Genomic DNA, 21,262 nt, shown 5'->3' with positions numbered 1-21,262 from the left:
TGAGATTTTCTAAAAATAATTCTTAGAAATTTCTTTAATGGTCTTTATTCGCTTCATTTGCTTTTTATTTTTCATTAATTATAGGTCCTAGATGTATAGGGTCTGGACTTATATGTCCTTTATATTGCCCAGTAGTAGGCAAAGGTCTATCCTTATCTTGAGAAATTTCGAAGAGTATACCACCAAGCTGCTTCAACATAGCTAAGGTACCTACCTACATTAAAATATCGCGTTTTTTGATTTAATATTTCTGATTTTATAAAATCGATCATCGTTAATCAAATTAAATATTCAATCTTGAGCAAAATGTGGATAATAGCGTTAACATTTTCTAGAATAGACGATAATTAAATCGGTTCATTGGTTTGAATAAAATTTGAGACGTAACTGATTACACCCTTGAACTAATATAACGGCAAAAGCCTAAATAAAATGTAGGACTTTCGTTATAGAGTACATATTTAATATTGAATTAAGTAAAAAAAAGGTATAATTATCTTTTCTTTTTCAATACCAACAAGCTCATCATTAAGAATGCTGAAGTGATATCTACGTAACGATCGACGATTGTTACGATCCTACCTGTAATTGGTCCGTTTAAATATAAAGTTCATTTGCTGTGTTCATATTATATTATAACTTGGACGTTCTCAGTGTCATTGTTAAGAAGTCTGATCAATTTTTTAGCATAATTGTTTATAGAAAAGTAATCAATCAAATGCTATAATAACTCAATACAGAGATATTGGTAACACATGGAAAAAATATATTCGTGAATTTGCAGTTTTCTTTTGACATAAATGCAAGATCAAATAGTAATACTAACATGCAAACAAACAAACTTGTCTCTGAAATCGAGTCTTCGTTAAACAAAGTTTCGAACTGGGGCCGGCTAAACCTAGTCCATTTCAACCCCAAAAAGACAAGTTTGCGCGTTAACCGCCAAAAAAACACCATTCGTCGTATCTCCACGATTTGAGAACATTCTGTATCTGTCATAGTGACCACTTACCATTATTGTAGCGCATTTGCTAGTCCGCCAAAAAAAAGGAATTGCCAAATCCACACAAACGCATACAAAAACTGACTAAAATATCGAAATACTTCAAAGTTCAGTCTATAAAAACTATATAGCGTTAATGACAAATATGAATAAAACAATCACTACAGAGTAGTACTACAATACTACAAAACAAAGTCGCTTCCCGCTGTCTGACTGTCCCTATGCTTAGATCTTTCAAACTACGCAACGGATTTTTATGCGGTTTTTTTTAAAATAGATATAGTGATTCAAGAGGTAGGTTTTTATGTATAATACATGCTTAATATAGCCGAGAAATACTGATAATTTTAGAGGTTTCTAATGTTTCTTAAATAAACACATGGCTTCGCTTACATTGCAAACGCTGTCTGAACCCTACGAGTTAAATCAAAATAATGTACTACAGTATTGTACATTGCTGTTGTAAAAAGGTCTACAAAAAATTCTACGATGGTACCCAGAATAACCATTTTTTTTTACTATTAACGATAAATAATGGCTTATTTTCGAAGCGATTTTAAGTAATACAGCATTAATCCTGATCCAAGATCATAGCGGTTTGCATTGTCTAATAACAAAAAAGCTGTGAACGTTGTATATAAAGATATTCTGTAGTATATTAAGTATCAACATTGAACCCGTGCGAAGCCGGGGCGGATCGCTACTAATACAATAAAACGTTATTTCTGTGTGGTATGAAATATTACGCAGTCGTGATAAATAATATTAGCTCACTTTCTCACGACATAAATCAACCAAATGTATGTGTATATTAAATTTCTTTATCGAGACACAATCAACTGGTTACAGGTGTGCAATATTATTTATGGTCTCCACATGTCGGCAAGGGCTGAACGGATTGCCCCACTTACTGAGGGTCGATTGTGTCCATGATGGCTGCCTAGCTGCTTTGACCGTGTGATGTTTGTACAAACATTACATGGTTATATTTGTTTTTGTTACACGAAGGCTATTATCGAGTTTTACCCCAAGGGCATTTAAGTGTTTGGTAACTAGTTAGCAGTTCTTAATCGTTAAGAATTATCGTCGATAATTTTAAGATTATTATTCGGAAAAACTGATAAAGGTTATGCTTAAGATTTTTTTTTAAGTATATTTAATGAAAATTTTATGATTTTTTAAATTTCTTTAGTACGAAAAGCACTTGCAGTTACAAATTCCATTATAAGAAATTTATGAGAAAAAAAATGCAATTCAATAAAATAACTCATAAAATAAATGTGTGTTCCGCAATCTTCCAAATTCATTTTAATTGTTCATAATGGCAAGAATCCCATGAATGTCAATGAAATCGACGTCAATTAAACTTATATATTCTTTGTTATACTAATAAATCCACGAATTTTATAATTTATATGTTTATTGACAAGATAAAACAATATAGGACAATAAAAAAGTGTCAATTTCCTCTTATGTCTTTATGTAATAGGGCAAATAGCCCACCTAATGTTAAGTGATCACCCCCCTCTTTGGCATTGGCGCTGAAAGAAATATTAACCATTCCTTGTATCACACTAATGTGCCACCAACCTTGGTACCTAAGATGTTATGACCCTTGTGCCTATAGTTACACTGGCTCACTCATCCTTCAAACGGGTTGAAATGAGTGGGTGGTACCTACCCAGACGGGCTTGAACAAAGCCCTACCACCAAGTATATTTGTACCTAGTTATAAGTGTTTACAAGAGCATTTTGTATAAAAAAAAAATATTATCCATAGTTACACCATATATAATATATAATAAAGATAATTTATGAAGTTGTCATTCTATTCATTAACATTCTTGCAAATAATTAAGAGTTCTGTTCCCTACGACGTAAAATTTCACGTTTCCAAACTTCTATTTTTCTTATACCATCAAACAATAATAATGTATTACTTTATATACAATAAAATATTACTTTTAGGAATGATGAAATGAGTTCATGCGGATTGTATGTAATTAGATAATTAAGGAAAAAATCAACCCCAACTGTAAATTATTATTAACATTTAGAGCCAAATTGGCCCCATGGCTTGAACGCTAATCATTTCCAGTGGTTTGGAATGAGTATTCTAGTGAGACGAAATTCAACAGTCACTATTATAAAAAAAATAGCTTTTTTCTACAATGGATCATTCAATCCATGCATTTTGGCAGTTAAATATTCCAATACAGAGTATTAAACAAACAGAGGAATTAACTATCAAATATTACATACTTGTATCCTTAAGCTTAAACTCTGTAAAATGTTGTCCATATAACTGTAGATGAAATTAACGAACTTGACAAAGTTCGCAAAGCAGACGTTTTAGAGTGATGGTGTTTGCATATAATATTAATAAAGAGCACAATGTGTACAATTTTGGTGCAGCATTTCGGAAGTCGCCGCAACTGTGACACAGCATGCAAATTACCGTAAAAGCGAATTTGTGTTTCCAAATGCAAAGTGCTTACAAAGGGTTTAAATTTGCAATTCCATCATAATAGCGACGCGGATAATACGTTGAAATGTTAAACCGTTGCAATAGTTTGGCGTTCGTTGCATTCGGAATTGTTAGTTCGATTGGTTTCGCACACCGTTTAAGTCGATTAGAAGACTTGTCAAATTTTAGCTACACTAGTCTTATTATACAGTTGAGAAATTAATGCATTGTGTATCAGTCCATTTCGTTGATAATATTGATTGATGATCTATTTCTGCTATATATTTATTACTGTTTAGCGGATGAATAGCTACACAATGATTTATCTCTTTTTCTCATCTGGAGTTTAACATTTGTAAGAAAAGGATGACATAAATACTAAAAGTGCTATATGTTTGGAATTTACTTAAGTACCATTAGGACCAAATGTACCGTATGACGTAAATGTGTTTTTACTACTGATAGAAAAAATAAAACAGGTTTTTTTTTATCTAGATAAACTTATGTCGTGTATGTACTTATGTTTATATTATTGTTATTTGTAATAATTGATATAAAATCTTATTCATCGGAATGTTGCCATCAAGATTATTCTTATTATGTTAAAGTCTCACTCCAGGGCAAAGGCCACTTTTCCTTATAGGGGGATAGTTTTGAAGGTTATTCCACTGCGGGTGACTATATATGTAACATAATGTCATCCAATACATGCAGGTATTCGAGGGATTTTTCCTTTTACTGTCGAGTACGAGATGCATTATAAACATGACCACATTCAAAACTAAGTGGTGCTAGCCTTGACTAACTTGACTTGCAATCTTTGTGTTCCAGTCACTGAACAGTTGCGAATTTTTTTGTTACGGAGAATTTATTATATTTATAATTGAGCACTAAATACTTATAGTAATAATATTACACAATTTAGTAAAAACTTGTTGATATCATATGTCATTGTATATTGTTTGTCATTCTATTTTAAGTCTCGTAATGAGCTATTAAATATTTATATTTAAAAACATCAACATATATAAATTAAGTTTATTTTAGGTAAGCTACAAATAAAACTTATGTTCTACTGATTACTATGGGAAAAATAATATATACCATCAGCAATATATTGTAAACATTTTAATAATTTTACTCTTTTGCTAAAATAATCTCAAAGCTTCTAAAAACCTTACCCTATTTCCACGTCGCACAACTGATCAAAATTCTCTAACTAATATCATGGGGGTTCGCATAGATCCCAGCAAGTGGTTCGTACGAGGTACGTCATGAGTCAAAACATAATACTATTACTCAAAGCATGAGCGCGCAATGCTTATAAAACGATGAAATGAAATTGGGTTACAATTTAAAGAACTAAGCACTAACTGACTACTAACTTATTCGTATTTTAACATAATATGTGATCTCCAAATATTATCTGCTCTAAATCATCTCGTAAAATGTATTCGTAAAGAAAATAACACGAACTAACAGCTTGCCATTTCAACTACTTAAATAAATCAAGGATTTATGCTAATGGTAATTAACGAAAAACTTTTACGAAAAAACAAAGGATTACCATACCATTAACGAGGGATTTCATTCGAAATGCATATAAAAAGCCATACAATATATCTGTTGATTTATCTCCTGTCAAATAGGACGCTGGTTCTTTAAACAGATAATTTGTCGGACAGTGATAAATTAATGATAAAATAAGCGTTGATAATGATCTGAGGGAGGAACTGTCCGCAAGAGAACCTCTGACAATGAAACGCAATGTTATAAATGAATGTGATCTCAGAAAAAAAAAATAAAGGAGACGTTCGAATTCTATTTTTCTGGTCGCGAAGAAGACAAATTGGCTTTCTATTAAAAATTCGACCCCATTAGCGTGAAATATCATTGGTTTTCTTGCTCGTCTAAGATTTTGCATTATTGATGAAATTCATTTCCATGATGGCTTCAGTTGACATTAACAAGATACCTACGGCTTTTATTTCTTATTCATGTTTTATGTACTTTCATTTACAAATAATTTTCAATTATTCATTATAAAACTCGTTTTACTACGTTTTATTCTACTTTTTGTTTACGTAATTTATCATTATAACCTATTTCTATTGATTCTTGCGTTAAAAATAAGGCTTTTTTTCATTTAAAATAAAAATGAATAGAAAATATGGGGCATTGTGGAACATTACGCCTAGCTTTTGCTGTTACAGAACAAAGGAAACGAACAACATACTAGTTTAAAATTATGAAAAACAATACACTTCTAGGCGCAGCGGCCGTCGTAATATCCTTTGTAGCATTCCATGTGCAGTGGAATCGTAGGCGTTGTTCCATATTATAATAATACTCCACAATATAAAATAAAAATCTTACATAATGCTTGTAAAAGCTACTACTATATGTACAGCGGAATAACGTACTTCGTATCTCTCGTCCAGTTTTAAATTAAAACGTTAATTATACGCAAGGAAAAAATAATAATTTTGTTATTAAATGTTAATTATATTTCATTTTCGTCTATATTAAAAATAAATATAAACGTAAATGACGTTTTTATTGCTTGAAAAAACAGGATGAAATTATGTGACACAAACGTTAAAAATTAAACATTTTTTTCATAATAATTATGACTGACCTGTGTAACGTCTCTGCCTGCGACCGACTGTCGAGATCTAAGTCCTAAGTGATAGTTCCTGTCGTTTTAGATGTTACTATCTGGGCGACATAATTAATTATATCTTCTTACAGTCTTACTGCAGTGAAACCGACCCTGTTTATTAATGTGGAGCATTATTCAAAAGCAGCCGCAGATGAAACTTGGTGCCCGAACATAAAACACTCTTGAATTATATTCATTCCGCTCGTTAAAAGATAGTTGAGTGGAAAACTTGACTTCCATGATAGTTGCGTTTCTCTTAAGGCTCGCCTTGAATTTCATAATGGATAACGAAAGTGTCAAACTTTACTCGACATTTCGTGACGATATAAATAAACGTGATTACACGAAAAATAATTAAACAAAATCTAGGTGAACAGCTTGTATTATATTATATCATTTATAATTTGTTATTTGTAATGGCAATTTATGCCGTTACAAATAATTCTCACCAAAGGCACTTGAACTTACTTGACTTACTTCTTGCGCCCAAAATTTTAATATTTATTTTATTTACGATAAATGCCAATTACAGTTGTTTTAAAGGTAACATACAAACTTTTATTATTTTAACTAACATAAATATAATAAGCCGATTTATCGCTCTTTCGTTTCCACTTCAATATGTACACTATTCGATCCTTTGGGAAAACTCCGAAAAGTAGAGAGTAATATTTTAACAAGCGAATGAAGTCAGCCCCAAAACTTTCTTAGCTGATTCGCTCCCAATAGTATTGGCATGCAAATTTCCTAAATACTCCAGAGTCCATTCCGGCAGGAGTGGATAATAGGGGGTAAACTTTTCCATAACTTTAATCTGTTAAATAGGCTAATCCCAAGAATTAACTTCTTAGGTAAAAATTTACTAATCTTATTCCTTGTTTCGTGGTGTCTTACTTGATATTAATCAGGCACTGTTTTTCTTATCCTATATAATATAATATAAAAAAAAACATTAAAAAATAATTGCTATTACCAAGTCATGATAGATTTACATAACTCTCATTGCAGTATACTTGCGTGTAACAAACATTTAAAATTAAATGTAAATAAATATCTTGATTTAACTTTTAAAATATTTCTTTTACAAAGTTGCGTACTTTAAACATCAAGGACCTCTTCATGGCATGTGTATAATAGCCTCACTAAATAGGTATAATTACTTTCAACGTGCCATTCTTCAACGGCCTAATTATACGCAGCAATTAAGCTCCTTTGATTCAGAATCCAGGCCAAATCATATCTAACTTTAAAATTAATTCTCTTCAAGCTTAATGTACCTTGAATACAAATAAAAATTATTCCGAATTCCACAGAAGTATTTCTGGACCGAGCAAAATTTATTGAATAAATTCTATATATATTTTAAGTTGCTCTGTAAAAAGTTTCTGGACTTAGTATGTTTATTAATAAAATCCGCCTGGATGATGTTTAGTTTAAGGAAACCGCTTGAAATAATATGTCATATTTTATTATAAAAACTTATTGATTTTAATGGGATAAAAAATTAAAAACTTTTAATACAATGAAGCGGAAATCAATACTATAATTTGTAATTAATAAATACGAAAAATACGAAAAAAAAAAACGTCTCTTACGTTCATCAATCTGTTTTCACAGTCACATGCACAAACACATACACACAGACATATAATACATAATATAATCTTATATGATAATACAAAGTTCTAAGATGTTTCTATAAGACAAAAAATTGGAGCCATTACAATTACTTCCAAATGCGTTTCTAAATGTTATAATTTTCGATTTTCTTATAAAAAAGTTAATATTACAATTTTATTTGCAATGTATTATATAATCCACCAAATTTTGTTCCAGAAACGTTATTACGTAATCGTGTGCTCAGCCATATGATCCAAATTACATGAGCGAGGAAGAAAAATAGATTGTCATTATTCTCCGCAAACTTTCGTCGCTCACAGAGAGTCATGTCCTTTATATTACCAATTTTTCTTACCTGTCAAAATATGTATACCTACGTAATTTTCATATTGTAATACGTATCAACTTGTGATAAATCGAAAAAGATTTTATTGTTTCTGTTACAATATCACCGTAAAAGTTTTATACTAGTTTTCAATTGCCATTTACGATAAAATTATTATTAAGTTTGCAACTAACTTGTTTTGAAATATATTATAAACGCTTGATCGATGACAATATATTTACGACCAATATTTTATATTCGATTATAATTTGAAATTCGAACAAAAACGGAATTCTGTTTGAGATATTTCATTTTTATATACTTTTTATTTTTTTTTTGTCTAGTACACTTGACGATACCTGACAGAAACAAAAAACAAATCTGGATCTAATCCTATAAAAAAATGATTTTTCGTAACTGCCATTTATTTTTTAACTGTAGTATTCACAAAATCTGTAAATGTCAAATTTTTTTTTTTTAATTCATATCAGTATTTGGAGACCGTTTTCCAATAGCTTAAACTAGGAGCTAGAATAGCTACACAATAAATGAATTAATCGCAAATATAAAATCAAATACGCATAGTGATGAAATTCACCATTAGCAAAAAGTTGGTACAGTTAGGAAAACATGACGGAATGTTACAATCACATTTTCATTGAAAACCGATTTGTTACAATACTTTTCAATCCGAACTTATAAAATAAACAATACTGAAGGGAATAAACTAAACGGGGGAATAAACTTAGCAACCGCAATTTTCTCAACAAATAGAACATGTTGGACATGCCTCACTTGTTCTGAGCAGTATTGTATTATGTTGGCGGCCATCATTGTGTTTTCGAGCATTCGCTTCCTTACGAAACGGCAGTTAGGAATATTTATTGGGTAAACTTGTGGCGTGACTCCGCTTTTTTGCCAATTTTAGCCATTTTTGTATTGTCGTCTTATGTTTTCCACAGATACATTGAACATTACGAAAGCTTCAATAGTCGTTTCAATTGACTTCCTTCGCGAATATTTATATTCGGCCTCATTGTTTTCGTAACAACGATAAATTTTCATGTTAAGTACTGTGTCAAAATAAATGTAACAATATTTTATTTTTAGAAGCACGTATTCAATGGGAGCTATTAATAAGTTACGTCTAACTTTCTTTTCGGAGAGGTATCTTTAGAACCATATTTTAGCACTTAATTTTTACATAATATAAGAAACTATGGCCGCTATTATAATACATAATAATAGCAATAAAACGTCCAAGCTCAAGGGTGGTACGGAACATGGCCAATTTAGTTTAAGTAACACAATATATATTGTAACAATAGATTAACATTTGTTTGTGAAAATAAAAAAAAATATCATACATACAGAGACTACATACAGAGATTAATTTTCAATTAAATGATGTAGGGCTAAATAAATACGAATAAATTTTAAATTAAAGACACCATATTGTCGTTTCATAAATAGTATTTATATACAAAATAATATGAATTAATCCTACAGTACCATTATGCTTGAATTAGTTAATTCTTACAGAAACGTCGATACATAAAATGTTCACTAATGAATACCCCAATTGATACTTTAAATACTGAATAATCTGAATGAATGGACATTCAGGTCTTATTAAAGTGAACAACCCATCTTGTAACGGACGGGACTTATGCAAATGAGCGAAGGGTTAAGTGCTCCGGATTAAAGGACGAGAGTGCCGGTCTGTTTTTACAATGCCACATGGTGCTAACGCTAAACAATACAAGCAAATGAAAGAACAATAATTTAAACAACGCGACGCATCACTCTTATTGCATCAAAAATAAAGGTCATTATAAAAAAATTCTAAGCAGTACGTCCTGTCTGGCTGAGGCGTGAATTATGCAAGATTTTTTCCCGTCTGTCTGTCATTACAATGGACCTTGTGTGTGAGAATTGCAGACTCTAAAAGAAATGCTTTTGTTCACAAAGACTTTCACTTGTCTGCAGTCTACACACGTTTTCATATTTTGAAGTATATATTCTGAAGTAATGAAGTTTTATCGTCGGTTGTTTAAATAGGAGGATAGTGTTGTATTGAAATGAAAAGCTTCAATCATTCAAATCAAAACAATTCAGAGAGTTTTACTGAGATTCACCGTCTTATAGCAATTTCTGTATTAAATTTAAATAATTTCAACATTACAGTGCTTATGTGAATATTTACCCACTCGTATTTTAAAGCAAAAATCATCAACGACGCTATTCTCTCCTAATATACAGTTTTATTATTATTATTTTTATATTATCTAGAGAATATAAAGGCGTTATTTTCAGCTGTTAAACTAAATATTACAAAGAAGATTAAACATACATTTTAGGATACCATTATATACCCTTTACAACATAAAGAAATATAAAATAATAGTCTATATATGTCCTATCGTTGGACTAATTCCTCCCGCTGCTCTAATGTAAACACGTAATAGACATGTGGCAGATTTTCATGCGACGCGTGCAGGTTGCCTTACGAAGCTTTTCTTTAGACTGCGAGATGAGTTGTCTGGATTTCAACTCGCAATATTCGGTTTAGATTCATGTGTTCTATCGACTTTGCCATCACGACTATATAAAAAAGGGAGAATTTACCATTTTGAACACAATTTCCAAATAAACTAAATCATTTTAAACTATGTAAATGTGGGTTTTCGACAATGCGATCAATTCAAAAGGTTTTCTTAAATACTTAAACATATACCATATTATAGTAATCGAAGATCTAAATATACCTAATTCGAGTAGACATGTTAAGACACACAATAGAATAAATAATAACTTATGATTGTACGTACTGTCATCGTTTAAAAAGGCCTAAAATCTACAAATACAATTGTTTCATATCATCATATACTTTGTTGACATGGATATAAAAGGAAAAAAATCCATTAAAGATAAATAAAGATAAGAGCCGAGAGAATATTTTCTTCTTTATTTACCTACACCGTTCCGTTGAGATATTTCTAGCGAGGCCGTCTGATAAGTACGTATATATCGCCTCTAATCTCCTCTCGTGTCTTTGTTTCAGAAAACCTCCCTAGAGCCCGGCGAACGTGTCTCACAGGATTAAGAGTACATTATCTATGTCAATACTACGGAAGGATCATTTTGAGAAAACATTTTCTTATATCACATAAACTCTTAAAATAAAGAGCCGTTTGGGAACTATTAGGACGGATTCCCACACCGCAGAAAAATTTAGGTAAGGTAAAAATGTTATTTACGTACGCCTACGGATCTTTTATTTACCTTTGTCTTCTCGGCAGTAAATTCTGAGGATGGTTTGATATATACAAGTATTTTATTACGTAATTCAAAATGATATCGTTATAATAAAAATATTATTATATAATATTAAATCAATTAAAAAAAGATATATTTTGTTACTTAACATTAAAAAAGAAAAACACAATTGTGTTAACAATTTTAGTTTATTTTTAAATATCTATGATGCGGAAAATATTTATATTTTTAAACGGTTTAACGGTTAGTTTAACTGGTTCTCAGAGATACAGCGCCCGCGTGGCGTTCCGCTGAGACAAATTACGATCATTCCACTAACTATCGACCTCGCGACGCGACTCTGTAACATATTGCGATAAATTGTAGTCAAAAAACGGCTCATTTATCACAATTCATCAACAGAGATTTCCTTTTTATTTTGCCATGTAAAAGTAGAGATTGACAGTGTCAGGTTCCGTCATATGACTGACCATTAGCAATCATTTACTGAGGTTAACTACGGAAATTCAATCACTCTATTGCTATGAATTAAAACATTTTTTTATGCAATATAAAGTGTTACGCGTGTAAGTGAAGTAAAACTATCAAGTGTATCGGCTAATAGCTCCATGGATAGAAGATGTACCAGTTAAACGAAGCTCATGAATTAAAATCCAGTCAACCACTAATTTAGACATGTTATGTTATGTTATCTTTAATCCGAGACATGCACCATATACAACTAAGCCCGCAACGAATAGCGTGGTGGAATAAGCTCTATTTTTTTCAACGAGAAAAAGAAACCTCCGTGAAGCTAATTACTGCATGCTTAACAATACTAAACAAAAGATATTAATATGAACGTCAAAAATCAACGCTAAAACAAAATACCTCCTAATTTTAGGTACTTAGCAGTGTTACACAAAGTCGACAATAACTTGTAAGTCACCGCACACGAACATAAATAATAACAAAGGTATAACTATTTAAACAGAATTCGGTATACAGACGGCTACTTACGCCAACGTAATCCTGTTTAAGCCGGTACAAAGTAAGAGCTCTAATAAGGACACTATTTCACGTAGATAATTGGTTGGCTGGCGAGCGTTGTCCAGATTACGGACGCGAAAACGCCGCGTGAACACTCCCTCTAATACTACGTTCTTATTGGGAAGTGTTTATAGTTGCTTGTTTCATCTAAAAAAATCTAAACTACTCGAACATATTTTGTCATTTCGTAATATTGAACTCAAATTTTTATACTGTAGAATATTAAAGGTTATTAACCGACTTCAAAAAGGAGGAGGTTATCAATTCGTCTGTATTTTTTGTTTTTTTTTTATGTTTGTTACCTCAGAACTTTTGACTGGGTGAACCGATTTTGATATTTTTTTTTTTATTTGAAAGCTAGTGCTTCCCTTGTGGTCCCATTTTAAGTTGGTCCAGTTCTGATGATGGTATCCATAAGAAAATCATATAAGTCTTAAATTTGCATTAAGTATGTGCGCGACAAATGGACGAATAACTCAATTACGTAACGAATTTTGATGATTCTTTTTTTATTGGAAAGCTTATAGTTCAAAGATAGTTTGGTGTCAGTTTGGTTAGGTTCGGATCATGGGATCCATGACAAAGTAACCGAACTCTTCAATTCTGAGTAGCATATTAATGATACTCGGTCGAATCTTTCCTTGCGTCAAATCTCAAGTTGTTTTTAAAATTGTAACATATAATAAAAATGATTAAGCATTTATTTTTTGTATATCAACATCAAGTAGCTTAGAAACATAACATAATTTGAAAAAAAATTATTCCGCTTGACTGGCAAATGCTGTTTAGTCCGCGTATTTTAACTCATTATATAAAAAAATGACAAAATTCACGCTTTCATTACACGTGTTTTGAAAACATGGATGTTATTCGATGTAGTTAGTAAAAGAAATAAGGTGTTTTAATGTGATTTCTTAAGTGTATTGATAGTTTTTATTACACCTATGTTTAGTTCAATAAATGGTCGTTTTTCTTAAATTCTTAAATTGCATTTGTTTATTGCAATTTGACATAACTTGTACATCATATATTTAATACATAAAAAGTTAATAAATAAGTATTTAAAAGATAAATTTAAGATTTGGAATTTGTTTAATTGACAAAACGGGTTTATTAAAAAAAAAAAATAAGAAACTGTTTTCACATGTTACATTCTTAAAACAATTATAATAATGAATATACTTTATTAACAGAACCAATCTCTTTAAAAGGTTTTTTTTTGTCAAAATTTTTGTTTATTGTGTTATACTGTAAGATTAAGTGGAGCAATTACACGCACTATGGATATAACAAGCATTTGCGTTCTCAATTCATGGCGTATCATATACAGGTATGTAGGAAACTTACGTTAGTTACATAGAGATACATACATACTGTTGTAATGACTGGATTGTGTTGGAATAAAAATCCTTCCCCAACATATTGAACGAAGCATAATTTCACCTTTAGGATATAGTGCTTTCCTTGTAAACTGGGCACTAGTACGAAAATCAAGAAAAATATTCGGAAACAAATAGGGAAGTTACGGTAGCAACAATCGAAATTGTTCACATCAATTTGTTTTTGACTTTTTCATTGGTCTTGTGGCAAAATATAAGGCCGCAGATCCCGCTGTCCTGGGTTTAAGCCAAAGGCCGGGACTACGAAACATAATTGGGTTTCTCTGACGAAAATTTCTCGACAACAGCTCGGAGTTCTTCGAGCTTCTCAACGCACGGGAGTGTATATACAGGAAGTATATACACGTAATGCCCTTGTTCTTGGTGGCTGAACTCTTTCTCTTTCTTTCTTGAGACTAGCTAGACCAGTCCAGTCATTATATACATTTGGAAATGCAAATGAACCAAGAAGGCAGATTTTTGGATATGTTCTCGATTTCTTACATGCGCCGCCATCTTGAAAAAGTGGTTGATCTTTTTTTGCGAATACTCGGCATTTCGCCGTTGTACGAGAATTATGATAATATACGTTTTTATTGCTTCATTTACGCTCTGCAATTTAGGTTCTATACATTTTTAACCTACCGTTGATGGTAAATTTCAAGTTAAGCTTTTCTAAGCCTCTTCTACAACATATATAAAAATCATTCTCCTCGGTTCATTTGCATTTCTTAGCCTGATTTTTTTTTTGTATTTAATGAGTGGAATAATACTCAATTAATTTAGGCTTAATATTAATATATTATTTAAATTATGACAAAGCCCTCAAAATGAATACTATAAAAATATTAATAAGGCGCCAAGAGATCCCTCCATTTTTACCCGGCCGAATTACCAATTCCATACATCTTACTAGTTCGACGCCTTTTCCTTATGCGTTCGTTCCAAAACCTTTTCATATCATCGCGTTTTTAATAATGCGTTATTTATTCCGATAACGATTTAAACTATTTTGAATTGATAATGTAGTTTATTTTAAGAATGACTTACATTTAAAGTATATAATGTGCTATCACAGTTTTATATTGAAGGAAAACTCGCTACAAATTTCCAGCGATTGTATAAAGCGAATTTGAGGGATTTCTCCGCAACATCCTTCACGCTTATAGTTTATACCTCAAAAGTTTCAAGTAAATCGAATTACTTATCCGTATTGAGGTCTATCTTTTGTTCTTTTTATTTCAAGTGCGTAGGCGAACTGGTAAATCGGCCACCTAAGGTAAATTAGTCAACATTACTACACGACTAGATATTGGCACTGTATGAAATATTAACCATTCCTTACAACGTCAATGTGCCACCAACCTTGGGAAGTAAGATATTATGTACCTTGTGATATTACAAACCAGAACACAATAATACGAAGTATTTTTGTTTGGTCGTAGAATATATGATTAATTAGTGGTACCTATCCAGACAGGCTTGCACAAAGCCCTTCCCGTACCAAATAGGTCACATCTGTACAATTTTTAATAGTAACAGACAAAACTAATTATTAGAATCAAACTTTAATTAAGTTTATGAAAATAAGATATATTTCAAACAATGCAAATGCTTGATTATATCAAAATATTATATCGTAAAATGGAAATGGTTTAACTTATTCAATACGAATGTGACTTCAAATCTATTGAACACTGTGCGGAATATGCGCTCAATGCGAATAATAGTCTAAAAGATAATTCAGCTGCGATCCCATTTCAACAGATGTTAATACGAGAACGGAAAATTACGAACTAAACTATAGTGTTTATAGGTAGATGTACCTCTATTAAAATGAAGATTAAAAATTAGTGCACTATTTGTACTATGAATTTGCATTCTATTTAAAATTCTAATAGAGTTATATCTCGTATCCCCCAATTCATATCGTTTGATTACTGTTCTGATTACAAAGGGGCCGGTCTATTCATGCTCCGAGGGGCTGAACTTCCGAACGGTCAGTTAATCGATAATATCTCCCTCTGATGGCTCTCTTTCCACAGTTTTTGTACATTTATGATCAAAGCCGAACGAGTAGATCAATGTGAATTTATTATGTGTATAATTTATTATACGATTACGAGTTTACTTTTTGAATGGTCTTTATTAAATAATATATGTTTACTTTTTTTTGTGTTCCTTTACTCGTTTAGGACAGTTTGCTTGGACGATGCATATAACTGTACTTATTAATTTAATTATTATAAGTAGAGCTATTTTCTATAAACAAATTTGAAACTGACAATAACTATCGTGAAATGTCACAAACTGATAATCAAAATTGGCTATAAAAATCATGCAAATCTATAACGACACAATATATATATATATATATATATATATGTATATGTATATAGATATATAAAACATTAAAAGGATATTCATATCAAAATGGCGCACTGCGTTCATGGTCGACATATAAAAAATATATAGTATAATGTTTTAACAGAGAGTTATGACTAATTAAATATTATATTTTATCTAATATTCGAATCGATTTCGGGTGTTCCAATCGAAATACAATAGATATTCAATCTAAATCCCAATAACGAAGTAAAACTGTCACACCGTTACTTAACTGCGGATAATACAAACAACACACCAATACAAAATCGTGCTGATTGGCGCTAAAATATATGGTGAGAATTCAATAATATAGACTGCTTTATTTATGATACAAAATCATTAAATAAAAAAAAAAATCTTTACACAAAATAAATCAAAGGTTGATAAACCTTGCTTGTTTAAGCTTGCTTATTTAGTCGTAAATATTCATTGTTAAAATGACTTATATAAATAAAAGTACAATTGCGGTTTATGACTGTGATACAAAAATAGTTAACATTTATGACACATGTCATGCTCAAACCATAAAGTCATGCTGACTGTAATGGCGTATATGTATGCAAATCTCAGAGGAGAACGTTTCACATGCTTTAATTGCGTAACTGATGGGCATTCGGCGACGGCCGTTGGGGGAAATAAAATTATACCTATATTAATAACCGACATTTCCCGCTGATTCCCTTTATTGATTAGTTGAAAATATTATTTTGTTTCGAAATTTTTAAAAGGTTGAGCCTTTTTTAATGGATATTTGAGGTTGTGACTGTCCCTTGTGAACATTTTTGTCGAGCTATAAAATGATTTATATTATTAAGTTTTGGAATATAATTTATTTTAATATTGCATTAAAATTATAAATCAAGTCCAATATCTGGTTAACAAGGACTGTGTGTGATTGGTCATGAGGTCTTTACAATGTAGCTTCGTCAATTGAACGGTATAGTTAACCCAAAGCCGAAGACAGCTCGGTAAAAAATCATTTCCATTTTAAATCCTAATTAATATTATAAATACGAAAGTAAGTTTGTTTGTTTGTTACGATTACCTTCACAACCGATTATCATGTATGTATATACATATAAATTATTTATTACACTTTTAAAAACCGTTAAAATGGTAAAATGATTTTTAAAAATATATTTAAAATAAGATGATCCATTAAATGATCGACATATTCTGTTTATAAATAAAATACTGCTCGACTTCATTTCTGTGAACTTGGACAGTTTTTATTCTCCCCTACCAATCCCTTCATTCTTTCCGTTTTTCGGGACGGGAGGTATATATTGATTCAGAGTAATTTAATATCACGATGTAACAAGAGTTGAACTCGTATTCGATACTATTAACGGTATATTCAATTATTTTTTAGATTTCTTTATTATATAAATATCAAATGTATAGGACATCGCTTTAGTATAACTCACACCAGATATTAGTAATGTATAAGATTTTAAATTAACATGGTTATTTTTATTACTAACAGTATCTAAAACGGGATATTTACCATGTTTTTTATTTTTATTTGGTGGAGCTCGATATTTCGACATTATCTACGAATGTCTTGTTCACGAGAGAGAGTCTCGTGAACAAGACATATATGGTAAATATCCCGTTTTAGATACTGTTAGTAATTAGTAATGTATGTTTGTACGGTTTATTAGGTAATGAAATAAATACATTAAATACTAAAAAAAATAAAGTCCCTGTCTCGCCCTTAGAAATCCTCTACCTTTTATGCATTTGTTGCAATATATATAAATATAACAAAATATATAATTATAAATTAAAATTCTGTGGAATATTCATAAGTCGTTCATTGAAGTAATACTCTTGGTGCTCAGATGTCTGCTTACGCAACGCTTACGTATAGAGGAATTTGACTACTAATAAATTTTAATCTATACTTTTATACTATTGCAAAGAGGCTTAATTTGTTTTTTTGCCGAGCCCGTGTGTGTAGGCTAGTCTCTGGAACTAATGATCCAATTCTAAAAATGTTGTCACTCGTAGATATAGTCAAAGTCAAAGTCCAAAATCTTTATTCAATATAGAAGTGTTTACTTGCTTATTGATTGTCAAAAATCTACCACCGGTTCGGAATTTAGCACCTCGGACCTGAGAAGAACCGGCGAAAGAAACTCAGCGGGATATTTTTTTTTTAAATACATTATTTATAGTGGGTAGTGGGTGAGTGGATAGTTTTATTTAAATCATTTTTTTTTTTTCGTTAGTAATCAAATACTTTCATACGAAGGCGGGGCTAGTCATTAAAAAAGAGGACAGACTAAAAATATATATCTAAACTTTACACGATTGTAAAAATAGCTGAACTCACTTTTGTCAAGTATATCAAGATTTATTTTGATTTTGATTCAGCTGACTTTATTATTGTTAAATCTTCGTTCGGAATATTATTTTTAAAATAACAATATTAGTAAGAAAACTGATCAAATGTTATCGTACTCAATCAAATCGCCAATAAAACATAACCTGACCATTTTTATATTAAGTCAAACAAAATATTACAGTCCCCAAATTGTTTTACGATTCCACGTATATCCAACCATCGACTATATTTGAACAAATATCTAAAACATTTCTTAAAATGTAAAAGGTTTACCTTTCGAGAAATGTCCGAAATGTATTTTTCGTTCAAATATATCAATTACATGACACAAAATTACAAATATATTTATAGTACAGTTTACCCATTGCGTTGAAATACTACATAATTATATAGAAAACATATTTATTTTTTACGAAGGTACTTCAATGAGAATTTAAACTAAAATGAAATACATAATTACTAAGAATATTGAAAAATAAATTCTTAATGACTTTTATAAAGGATAAAATTTTGTACGGAAAATTCATTTTAATCACAAATATAGCGGTTACGAAATGAAAAAATAATTATTCAGTATTTTTTAGTCTTCTCTTGAAGTGTTTAAAAATGTAGTTAGATTTTTATATCAAAGTTATAAGTTTGTATGTGATATTTTTTTGGTAGAATCATGAAAAGCAAATATAATATGATTATTTTGCAGCAACGAAATCGTTTGCAAAAAGTTCATTTTAAATATACTTTTGAGTAAAATATAAGTATTGTCCGTTTTCAAGAAATTACTAGAAAGTTTTTTATGCAACATACCGTAATGCTAGGAGAAAGCACGTACAGCCGTCGGTCCTGCATCTGATCTTTTTCTAGTCACGTGGGGTAATCGGTCCAGCAGACCATGAGTGGAAATATAAAGTTCATCGAATTCGCGCAAATATTAATCTACTCTTGAGCAGATATTGCCGTGATCCAAATGTAGTTAGGAAGATGTTATAATTATGACATAAACTGGACTCGTATACAAAATTATTACAAATTTCAAATCAAATTAAATGGTGAATAAAACAAAAGAAGGGCCTTCCTTAGTCCACAGTTAAATTTTGCTTAATCGTTTAACATAGGTTATCCCAAAATATATAATTATACCCAGTAGCGAATATCCGGACAGCGTGATTCAGGAAACTGACATTTTTAATCAGCGCCATCTACCGGGTTGTTATCAATAAAGATTATATTGTTGTTAACATTTTAGAATTGTTTCTTTAGATGTTTATTGTCATTTCAAGGATATGTTATTATATATAATATTGGTAAATCATATTTTCTGTAACCAGCATATTTTTAAGAGTCTTAAAATAAAAGTATCTTTTAAATCCAATTTCCTAGCTGAGTTTTCATACTATTGTCGGTGGTGTTTTAAGAAAAATATGTAATGCAATCTTAACGAGATATAAACTTATTAAAGACCAAGTCAATATATTTACAACACTATAATCTGTTTAAATAATTATTAAAGGACGTTTATCGTGTGTATAAAATATTTTATATTAAAAATGTATTCGATTCCAATTGTAAGTAGTCTGTGGGAGTATTATACTTCAATATTCTGCAATTCCTAGAAACCTTTGACCTGTTATATCCAAAATTTGTGGATTAATATGATGCTCAACAATTGCAATCACATCGAAATTCAACGACATAAAATATCGCGTAATCGAAACTTCGATGAATCAACTATAACTATATATGTATGTATGTATGTATGTATATTTATCAATAAGTCGTAGAAGGGTTTTGTGCAAGCATGTCTTAGTAGCTAACATCCACTTAAAACATATTCTACCGTTACGCAGCAATACTTAATTTGTTGTTCAGTGTATTATTGTGTTTCGGTTTGAAGGGTGAGTAAGCCAATGTAACTAAAAGCTTAAGATGCATTATATCTTAGCTCCTAAGGTTAGCGATAGCGATGTAAGAAATGTTTAAAATTTCTTACGATGCGAGTTATCATTCTCCTATAAACTAACCAATGAATTACGACAGTAGCAATTCCACGTTAAAACACAATTATGACTGTTTGTGTGAAAAATGAACCATCATTTTCAGTTTAATCAGTTGAGGCTATAAAACGTGGTGTTATTTTGGATAATATAATAAATAAATTAAAATAAAATCGAATATTCTGTACAACGACACGAAATAAGATTGTTGCCATTACATAAAATTAAAAATTAATAATATATATAAACGAAATAATTTAATAAAATCACGGATTCTATCAAAACCAATCGTATTGGAAACTATCCAAAGAAATGTTTATAAATAAAATAACAGAATATAAATCAAATACGTTATATATTAAAATTTCCAAATTTAAACTTTTTTTTTTTGAACTCTCTAACGTCGTAATATCCGTAGCAGTTATATAAAAAATGCTTTGCAAACATGGCGTTTCAGTTACAGCAAATTTGTTCAAAGTTGAAACGCGCATCCATTCAAAATGACTGAAAAAAACAAGTGCACATATTGTCGTGGTATTTTTTTTTTGTCAACGATACATTTTCCAATTCATTTAATATTGAAGTCATGTAATATCTATACATGACGTAAAAAATGTAATTAATGATATTAAATGCTTTCAACATGATGGTCAACGGGATATTTTTAGCTTATTATGAAAAAATATACATTTAACTATGAATATGCCGCTCGGATTGCATAAAATCGTGTGTGACTCTATTATATTAATTTCTAAGTACCCAAAGTAAA

General features: G+C 30.6%; 1 protein-coding gene across 1 annotated transcript in view; it reads right to left on the bottom strand.

Annotated features, from left to right (window-relative positions):
• The window catches only part of LOC113397975 (uncharacterized), a 69,259-nt gene that overhangs the window by 35,480 nt on the left and 12,517 nt on the right, over positions 1–21,262 (bottom strand). The gene's annotated exons all lie outside the window — the stretch shown is intronic.

Source organism: Vanessa tameamea, chromosome 13 (genome assembly GCF_037043105.1).
Source record: "Vanessa tameamea isolate UH-Manoa-2023 chromosome 13, ilVanTame1 primary haplotype, whole genome shotgun sequence".
NCBI lineage: Eukaryota > Metazoa > Arthropoda > Insecta > Lepidoptera > Nymphalidae > Vanessa > Vanessa tameamea.
Note: the sequence above shows the minus strand (reverse complement) of the source record. Positions and strands in the feature narration are given on the sequence as shown.